Genomic DNA, 9,391 nt, shown 5'->3' with positions numbered 1-9,391 from the left:
ATACCCTATACAGTTGCAGAAGGACCTCCCTGTTTTTGTACTCCATCCGTCTCGCAATGAAGGCCAACATTCCATTCGCTTTCCTGATTACCTGCTGCACCTGCAAACTAACTTTTTGGGGCATGCACAAGGACCCCCAGGTCCCTCTGCACCGCAGCATGTTGTAATTTCTCCCCATTCAAATAGTATTCCCTTTTTTTGTTTTTTTTCCCCAAGGTGGATGACCTCACACTTTCCGACATTGTATTCCATCTGCCAAACCTTAGCTCATTCGCTTAACCTATCTAAATCTCTTTGCAGCCTCTCTGTGTCCTCTACACAACCTGCTTTCCCACTAATCTTTGTGTCATCTGCAAATTTTGTTACACTACACTCTGTCCCCTCTTCCAGGTCATCTATGTATTTTGTAAACAGTTGTGGTCCCAGCACCGATCCCTGTGGCACACCACTAACCACCGATTTCCAACCTGAAAAGGACCCATTTATCCCGACTCTCTGCTTTCTGTTAGCCAGCCAATTCTCGATCCATGCTAATACATTTCCACTGACCCCGCGTACCTTTATCTTCTGCAGTAACATTTTGTGTGGCACCTTATCGAATGCCTTTTGAAAATCTAAATACACCACATCCATCGGTACACCTCTATCCACCATGCTCGTTATATCCTCAAAGAATTCCAGTAAATTAGTTAAACATGATTTCCCCTTCATGAATCCATGCTGCGTCTGCTTGATTGCACTATTCCTATCTAGATGTCCCGCTATTTCTTCCTTAATGATAGTTTCAAGCATTTTCCCCACTACAGATGTTAAACTAACCGGCCTATAGTTACCTGCCTTTTGTCTGCCCCCTTTTTTAAACAGAGGTGTTACATTAGCTGCTTTCCAATCCACTGGTACCTCCCCAGAGACCAGAGAATTTTGGTAGATTATAACGAATGCATCTGCTATAACTTCCGCCATCTCTTTTGATACCCTGGGATGCATTTCATCAGGACCAGGGGACTTGTCTACCTTGAGTCCCATTAGCCTGTCCAGCACTATCCCCCTAGTGATAGTGATAGTCTCCAGGTCCTCCCTTCCCACATTCCTGTGACCAGCAATTTCTGGCATGGTTTCTGTGTCTTCCACTGTGAAGACTGAAGCAAAATAATTGTTTAAGGTCTCAGCCATTTCCACATTTCCCATTATTAAATCCCCCTTCTCATCTGCTAAGGGACCAACATTTACTTTAGTCACTCTTTTCCGTTTTATATATCTGTAAAAGCTTTTACTATCCGTTTTTATGTTTTGTGCAAGTGTACCTTCGTAATCTATCTTTCCTTTCTTTATTGCTTTCTTAGTCATTCTTTGCTGTCATTTAAAATTTTCCCAATCTTCTATTTTCCCACTAACCTTGGCCACCTTACACGCATTGGTTTTTAATTTGATACTCTCCTTAATTTCCCTGGTTATCCACGGCTGGTTATCCCTTCTCTTACCGCCTTTCTTTTTCATTGGAATATATTTTTGTTGAGCACTATGAAAGAGCTCCTGAAAAGTCCTCCACTGTTCCTCAATTGTGCCACCGTTTAGTCTGTGTTTCCAGTCTACTTTAGCCAACTTTGCCCTCATCTCACTGCAGTCCCCTTTGTTTAAGCATAGTATGCTCGTTTGAGACACTACTTCCTCATCCTCAATCTGTATTACAAATTCAACCATACTGTGATCACTCATTCCGAGAGGATCTTTTACTAGGAGATCATTTATTATTCCTGTCTCATTACACAGGACCAGATCTAAGATAGCTTGCTCCCTTGTAGGTTCTGTAACATACTGTTCTAAGAAACAATCCCATATGCATTCTATGAATTCCTCCTCCAGGCTACCCCATGCAATTTGATTTGACCAATCGATATGTAGGTTAAAATCCCCCATGATTACTGCCGTTCCTTTTTCACATGCCTCCATTATTTCCTTGATTATTGCCCACCTCACCGTGAAGTTATTATTTAGGGGCCTATAAACTACGCCCATCAGTGACTTTTTCCCCTTACTATCTCTAATCTCCACCCACAATGATTCAACATTTTGTTCATTAGAGCCAATATCGTCTCTCACAACTGCCCTGATATCATCCTTTATTAACAGAGCTACCCCACCTCCTTTCCCTTCTTGTCTATCTTTCCGAATCATCAGATATCCCTGTATGTTTAATTCCCAGTCTTGGCCACCCTGCAACCACGTTTCTGTAATGGCCACCAAATCATACCCATTTGTAATGATTTGTGCCGTCAACTCATTTACTTTATTTCGAATGCTGCATGCGTTTAGGTAGAGTGTTTTAATACTAGTTTTTAATCCATGATTTTTAGTTTTGACCCCTCCTGCAGCCCCTTTACATTCAGTGGCCCTTTTTGTTTTTTCCCTTGTGTTTCTCTGCCCTCCACTTTTACTCATCTCCTTTCTGTCTTTTGCTTTTGTCTCCTTTTTGTTTCCCTCTGTCTGCATTGGTTCCCATCCCCCTGCCATATTAGTTTAACTCCTCCCCAACAGCACTAGCAAGCACTCCCCCCTAGGGCATTGGTTCCGGTCCTGCCTAGGTGCAGACTGTCCGGTTTGTACTGGTCCCACCTCCCCAGAACAGATTTCTGGAGGCATAAGCTACCAGCTGTAACTGACCCTTGGCATTGACATGCTGCAACACACACCCGACCCCATAGGACGACGCATCGCACGTTAAAACAAGTTTCTTACATGGGTCATATAGAGTTAACAGATTGTTGGAACATAACAAATTGCGTGCTCTATCAAAAGCCCTTTTCCTGGCTGTCCCCCCAGACCCATTCGCGACCTTTGCGTAGGAACACGTGTAGCAGCTCTAGCAGCGTGCTCAATTTGGGAAGAAAGTTACCAAAATAGTTCAGGAGCCCCAGGAACGAATGCAGCTCCGTCATGTTACGGGGTCTGGGTGCTCTCTGGATCGCTTCTGTTTTGGACGCAGTAGATCTGATCCCGTCTGCTGCTACCCTCATCCCCAGGAATTCTACCTCTGGAGCTAGGAAGATGCACTTCGCCTTTTTCAGTCGCAAACCTACCCAGTCCAGTCTGCGGGTTGTGGAGGTGTTCTTCAGTATCACAACCCGTGATGAGGATGTCGTCTTGAAAAACCACTGTCCTTGGAATCGACTTGAGGAGGCTTTCCATATTTCATTGAAAGATCGCGGCGGCCGAGCGAATCCCAAACGGACATCTGTTGTACTCGAACAACCCTTGTGTGTCGTGATGGTGGTCAGCTTCTTCGACTCACTCACCAGCTCCTGGGTCATGTAAGCTGAGGTCAGGTCCAATTTTGAAAAAAGTTTGCCAGCGGATAGCGTCGCAAAGAGGTCCTCCACTCTCGGTAGCGGGTACTGGTCTTGGAGCGACACCCGATTGATGGTGGCCTTGTAATCCCCACATATCTTGACCGACGCATCCGCCTTGAGCACCGGCACAATCAGGCTCACCCAGTCACTGAATTCGACTGGCGAGATGATGCCTTCTCTCAGCAGGCAGTCCAATTCGCCTTCTATCTTTTCCTGCATCACGTACGGCACCGCTCTGGCCTTGTGGTGTACTGGCCTGGCGTCCGGGTTTATGTGAATCACTACCTTGGCCCCCATGAAAGTGCCAATGCCGGGTTGAAATAGTGAGTCAAATTTGTCCAGGACCTGTGAGCATGATATTCACTCCACAGAAGAAATTGCATTGACATTGCCCCATTTCCCGTTTATGACAGCAAGCCAACTCCTCCCCAGCAGTGCGGGACCATCCCCCGGGACAATCCAGAGTGGCAACCTGTTCTCCGAATATTTGTGGGTCACGACTACCATGGTGCTGCCTAGCACCAGAATGATCTCCTTTGTATATGTCTGTAGCTGTGCGTCAATCGGCAATAATTTTGGCCTCCTGGCCTTGGACGCCCACAACTTGCCGAACTCATCAGGGACTGGCTGGCCCCCGTGTCGAGCTCCATTGATACTGGGATGCCATTGAGGAGCACTTTCATCATTATTGGTGGCGCCCTGGTGTATGAACTGTATATGTGTTCCACATGAACTCGCTGAACTTCAGCTTCCAGCAATTTCCCCCAGTGTCCATTTGGCCTCATAGGGCTTACATTGGGCCTGTCCTCCTCGTACATCAACCTGGCTGCAGGCTTCCTGCACATACACACCAAGTGACCGCTGACGTTGCAGTTTCTGCAGGTATATTGCTGATATCTGCAAGCTCTGGCTGTGCGTTTGCCTCCACGCCTCCAACATGAGCCGTTGTTGGAAACAAAAGGTCCATTACCAGTCGATTGTCTCTGACTGTCTCTGTAACTGTCCTTAAGTGCACCATTAACAGGTATTGATGGCCCCATTACTGGCCGCATTGTCCCTTGCGATGGCATGAATCGCCATTCAGCTAGCCATTGTCTCTGTTGAATTCCCCCTTTGGGTTCGACTACATGCTCGGGCATGTCCGATTGCACCTGTCTGCCTGGAGAACTGTGTGCCGCATTAACAATGTTGACTCCCTGTCCATTTGCTGCATTTAAACCAAGATTTTTGTCAAACATCATTCTGGTCTCTTCCTCCCCTGAGATAAATGTCTGGGCCATCAAAGCCGCTGTTTCCAGGGTCAAGTCTTTGGTCTCAATCAGTTTCCTGAAAACCCCAGCGTGCCCGATGCCCTCAATAAAAAAGTCTCGCAGCATCTCCGCTCTGCATGCATCTGGGAACTTACATAGGCTCGCCAGTCGCCGGAGGTCTGCCACGAAGTCTGGAACGCTTTGCCTTTCTCGCCGCCGGTGCGTGAAAGCCGATGTCTCGCCATGTGCATGCTGCTCGCCGGTTTAAAGTGTTCCCCGATCAACTTACTGAGCTCTTCAAAAGTCTTGTCCATCAGCTTCTCTGGCGCTAGAAGGTCCTTCATCAGGGGGTACGTCCTGGATCCACAAACTGTCAGGAGATGAGCCCTGTGTTTGTCGGCCGAATCCTGTCCCAGCCATTCCTTAGTGACGAAACTTTGCTGTAGTCTCTCAATAAAATCGTCCCAATCATCACCAACACAGTACCTCTCATCTGTGCTGCTAGTGACCATGCTCGCGTGGTTTAAATCCCAGTTTCTTGTCGCCAATAATATGTCCTTACTCTGCAGTACAAATGCACACGAGGCCCATACTAGAGAGCAGGTCACTCTGTGACCAGTAATCTTTATTAGCCAGCACTGAAGTGATGAAGGTGGGTGGAGCTTCCCCTTTTATACCTGATAGTCCAGGTTAGGAGTGTCTCCCACAAGTTCACCACCTAGTGGTCAGTGTTCTCACGGTGTACAACTTAGGTCAGTTTATACATGGATTACAATGACAGTTGAATACATGACAGTGTCTGACTAACTACATTTAAATTTTTGAAGAGGTAACAAGGGCAGTGCTTATGATGTAGTGTATATGGATTTTAGCAAGGCTTTAGATAGAGATCCCACATGGGCAGACTGGTCACAAAGGTAAAAGCCATGGGATCCAGGTCAAAGTGTCAAGTTGGATCCAAAATTGGCTCAGAGGCAGGAAGCAAAGGGTAATGGTTGATGGGTGTTTTTATGACTGGAACTCCAGCGGGGGTTCCGCAGGGAACAATACTAGGCCCCTTGCTTTTTGTGGTATATATCAACGATTTACACTTGAATATAGCGGGTGTGATTGAGAAGTTTGCAGATGATATTAAAATCAGCTGTGTGGTTGATAATGAAGAAAGCTGTAGACAGCAGGAAGATATCAATCAACTGGTCAGGTGGGCAGAATATTGGCAAATGGAATTCTATCCAGAGAAGGGTGAAGTAATGCATTTAGTGTGGGTTATCATCATCATCATCATAGGCAGTTCCTCGGAATTGAGGAAGACTTGCTTCTACTCTTAGAATGAGTCCTTAAGTGGCTGAACAGTTCAATATGAGAGCCACAGTCCCTGCCACAGGTGGGACAGACAGTCATTGAGGGTAAGGGAGGATGGGACAGGTTTGCCACGCATTCCTTCCACTGTCTGCGCTTGTTTTCTGCATGCACTTGGCGATAAGACTCAAGGCGCTCAGTGCCCTCCAGGATGTTGGAATCAATTATTAAAGATGCAATAGCAGCGCTTTTGGAAAGCAGTGACAGGATCGGTCCAAGTTAGCATGGATTTATGAAAGGGAAATCATGCTTGACAAATCTTCTAGAATTTTTTGAGGATGGAACTAATAGAGTGGACAAGGGAGAACCAGTGGATGTGGTGTATTTGAACTTTGAAAAGGCTTTTGACAAGGTGCCACACAAGAGATTGGTGTGCAAAATTAAAGCACATGGTATTGGGGGTAATATACTGATGTGGATAGAGAACTGGTTGGTAGACAGGAAGCAAAGAGTAGGAATAAACGGGTCCTTTTCAGAATGGCAGGCAGTGACTAGTGGGGCAAGGTTCAGTGCTGGGACCCCAGCTATTTACAATATACATTAATGATTTAGACGAAGGAATTGAATGTAATATCTCCAAGTTTGCAGATGACTCTAAGCTGGGTGGCAGTGTGAGCTGTGAGGAGGATGCTAAGAGGCCGCAGGGTGACTTGGACAGGTTAGGTGAGTGGGCAAATGCATGGCTGATGCAGTATAATGTAGATAAATATGAGGTTATCCACTTTGGTGGCAAAAACAGGAAGGCAGAATATTATCTGAATGGTGACAGATTAGGAAAAGGGGAGGTGCAACGAGACCTGGGTGTCATGGTATATCAGTCATTGAAAGTTGGCACGCAGGTACAGCAGGCGGTGAAGAAGGCAAATGGCATGTTGGCCTTCATAGCGAGATGATTTGAGTATAGGAGCAAGGAGTCCTACTGCAGTTGTACAGGGCCTTGGTGAGGCCACACCTGAATATTTTGTATGGTTTGGTCTCCTATTTCAAGGAAGGACATTCTTGCTATTGAGGGAGTGCAGACTGATTCCCGGGATGGCAGGACTCACATATGAAGACTGAATTGACTAGGCTTATATTCACTGGAATTTAGAAGAATGAGAGAGGATCTCATAGAAACATATAACACTCTGACAGGATTGGACAGGTTAGATGCAGGAAGAATGTTCCCAATGCTGGGGAAGTCCAGAACCAGGGGTCACAGTCTAAGGATAAGGGGTAAGCCACTTAGGACTGAGATGAGGAGAAACTTCTTCACTCAGAGAATTGTGAACCTGTGGAATTTTCTGAGGCGAGTTCATTAGATATATTCAAAAGGGAGTTAGATGTGGCCCTTACGGCTAAATAGATCAAGGGGTATGGAAGAAAGCAGGAATGGGGTACTGAAGTTGCATGATCAGCCATGATCATATTGAATGGTGGTGCAGGCTCGAAGGGCCGAATGGCCTACTCCTGCACCTATTTCCTGTGTTTCTATTTCCTCCACTTAAGGCAGTCTTTGGTCAGGGACTCCCAGATGTCAGTAGGGATGCTGCACTTTATCAGGGAGGCTTTGAGGGTGTCCTTGTAACATTTCCTCTGTCCACCCTTGGCTTGTTTGCCATGAAGGAGTTCCGAGTAGAGCGCTTGCTTTGGGAGTCTTGTGTCTGGCATGCGGACAATGTGGTCTGCCCAGCGGAGCTGATCAAGTGTGGTCAGTGCTTCAATGCTGGGGATATTGGCCTGGTCGAGGACGCTAATGTTGGTGCGTCTGTCCTCCCAGGGGATTTGTAGGATCTTGCGGAGGTATCGTTGATAGTATTTCTCTCGTGACTTGAGGTGTCTACTGTACATGGTCCATGCCTCTGAGCCATACAGGAAGGTGGGTATTACTACAGCCCTGTTGACCATGAACTTGGTGGTAGATTTGAGGGCCTGGTCTTCGAACACTCTTTTCCTCAGGCGGCCGAAGGCTGCACTGGTGCACTGGAGGCGGTGTTGAATCTCCTCATCAATGTCTGCTTTTGTTGATAAGAGGCTCCCGAGGTATGGGAAATGGTCCACGTTGTCCAGGGCTGCGTCGTGGATCTTAATGACTGGGGGGCAGTGCTGTGCAGCGAGGACAGGCTGGCGGAGGACCTTTGTCTTACGGATGTTTAGTGTAAGGCCCATGCTTTCATATGCCTCAGTAAATACGTCGGCTATATCCTGCTGTTCAGCCTCTGAGTGTGTGCAGATGCTATCCGCGTACTGTAGCTCGATGACAGAGGTTGGGGTGGTCTTTAACAGCTTCCCACTGGTTCTGTAGTTTAGTTCCATTCCAGCGGGGAGCTTGTTGACTGTGAGGTGGAGCATGGCAGCGAGGAAGATTGAGAAGAGGGTTGGAGCGATGACGCAGCCCTGTTTGACCCCGGTCCGAACATGGATTAAGTCTGTAATGGTGTAGGTTAACAAGGCAAGGGAATACACATTAAATGGTAGGACACTGAGAGGTGTAGAGGAACAAAGGAACCTTGGAGTGCACGTCCACAGATCCCTGAAGGTAGCAGGACAGGTAGATAAGGTGTTTAAGAAGGCATACGGAATATTTGCCTTAATTAGTCGAGGCATAGAATACAAGAGCAGGGAGGTTATGCTTGAACTGTACAAAACACTAGTTGGGCCACAGCTAGAGTACTGCGTACATTTCTGGTCACCACATTACAGGAAAGATGTGATTGCACGAGAAAAAGTGTACAGAGATTTATGAGGATGTTGCCTGGACTGAAGAATCTTAACTATGAAGAAAGATTGGATAGGTTGGGTCTGTTTTCTTTGGAACAGAGGAAGCTGAGGTGTATAAAATTGAGGGGCCTAGGAAGGACCTATTTCCCTTAGCAGAGGGGTCAACAACCAGGGGGTATAGATTTAAAGTAATTGGTAGGAGGTTTAGAGGGGATTTGAGGGGAAATTTCTTCACCCAGGGGGTCTGGGACTTACTGCCTGAGAGGCAGAAACCTTGACCACATTTTAAAAAGTACTTGGATGTGCACTTGAAGTGCCTTAACCAACAGGGCTATGGACCAAGAACTGGAAAGTGGGATTCGGCTGGACAGCTCTTTGTTGGCTGGCATGGACACAATGGTTTCCTTCCGTGCTATAATTTTCTATGATTGGAGGAGGATGGAGTGGTCATGTGTGTCAAAGGCTAAAGACTGGACGAGAAGGGTGAGGAGCGATAGTTTACCTTTGTCACAGTCACATAGGATGGCATTTGTGACTTTGATCAGAATCGTTTCAATACTGTGGCAGGGGCGGGAACATGAGTGGAAAAAAAAAATTGCATTTATATAGCACCCTTCATGACTACTGGACGTCTCAAAGCCCTTTGCAGTCAATTACGTACTTTTGGAATGTAGACACTGTTGTAATGTAGGAAAGGATTCAAACATGGAGTTCCGGCAAAGATGGCCATAGATT

This window comes from Pristiophorus japonicus, chromosome 3 (genome assembly GCF_044704955.1).
Source record: "Pristiophorus japonicus isolate sPriJap1 chromosome 3, sPriJap1.hap1, whole genome shotgun sequence".
In the NCBI taxonomy this organism is placed as follows: domain Eukaryota; kingdom Metazoa; phylum Chordata; class Chondrichthyes; family Pristiophoridae; genus Pristiophorus; species Pristiophorus japonicus.
Note: the sequence above shows the minus strand (reverse complement) of the source record.